Source organism: Chinchilla lanigera, unplaced genomic scaffold (assembly GCF_000276665.1).
Source record: "Chinchilla lanigera isolate Chin_1 unplaced genomic scaffold, ChiLan1.0 scaffold00406, whole genome shotgun sequence".
Lineage (NCBI taxonomy): Eukaryota > Metazoa > Chordata > Mammalia > Rodentia > Chinchillidae > Chinchilla > Chinchilla lanigera.
The window spans coordinates 17,453-18,351 of record NW_004955807.1 but is presented as its reverse complement, the minus strand read 5'-3'; the positions used below and the strand labels follow the sequence as shown (position 1 = coordinate 18,351).

Genomic DNA, 899 nt, shown 5'->3' with positions numbered 1-899 from the left:
CAAAACTCCTCTCAACAACAGCAAAAAGGAGGGCTACATACACATGTAATAGTACCGCGTAAACACTTCATTTGCATATTGGGGAAACAACTGACAGTGGGGGAGGGGGAATAACGGTCGGGATGAATCCTAACGGTCGTTTAAGCCACGCCCCTTTCTGGAACGTTCTCGGCTGGGTGTCCCCCCCACCCATTCTTGCTGTCCGTTTCATTCTTGGATTAGGATTCTCCGGGGTGAGATCGTCCCCGCCCACCCTCTTCTCTCCCGTTGGGTATGAGTCGCTGGCAGTGATGGTTTTGTTTACTTATCCTGTATTAGAGCAGAGGCCGGGGTTGAGGCTAAACTGTCAGGGGGGAGCAGGCGTTATAAAACGCGGCTTACCAGTGGATTATTTTACTTTGGACGTGTTACTTCCCCGTGGTATTGGGAACTGAACCCAGAGCCTTTACATTGAACTACCTCGCCAACCCATTTGAACTTACTATTGATTTATTTGTTTGCGTTGTTCGTTTTGAGACAGTGCCTGGCTCAGGCGTTAAGCGCCCCAGGCTGGGCTGATCTTGGCGGCGCCCTGCCTCCGCTTCCCAGAGCGCTGTGACCGGAGGCTGCGCCACCACGCCCGCCCGTTTACTCCGGGGCGATGCCCTGCTCGTAGTTTCTTTTTTTTCTTGTTTTTTTTTTCCGGTTCCGGGAATCGAACTCACGACGTCGCGCTTGCCAGGCAGGCGCTGTGCCGCTGAGCTAAATCCCCAGCCCGCCTGCTCGTGTGTTTAACCTAATATTCTTTCCTATTACACGAAGTGTACGTCCCCCGCCGCGCGTCCGCAGAGCGCCCCGTTCGAGGTGTGGAGCACGGCGGCCGAACGCCGGGCGCGGGGAAGGGAGGGGAGGAGCGGCGA

At 55.4% G+C, this 899-nt stretch overlaps 1 protein-coding gene across 1 annotated transcript in view; it reads left to right on the top strand.

The window, feature by feature from the left end:
* Positions 1-279: 279 nt before the first annotated feature.
* LOC102013574 (probable helicase senataxin) overlaps positions 280-899 on the top strand; it is a gene marked incomplete at its 3' end in the record, with an annotated part of 8,934 nt that continues 8,314 nt past the window's right edge. Inside the window, 1 exon segment of the mRNA XM_013510197.1 lies at positions 280-843.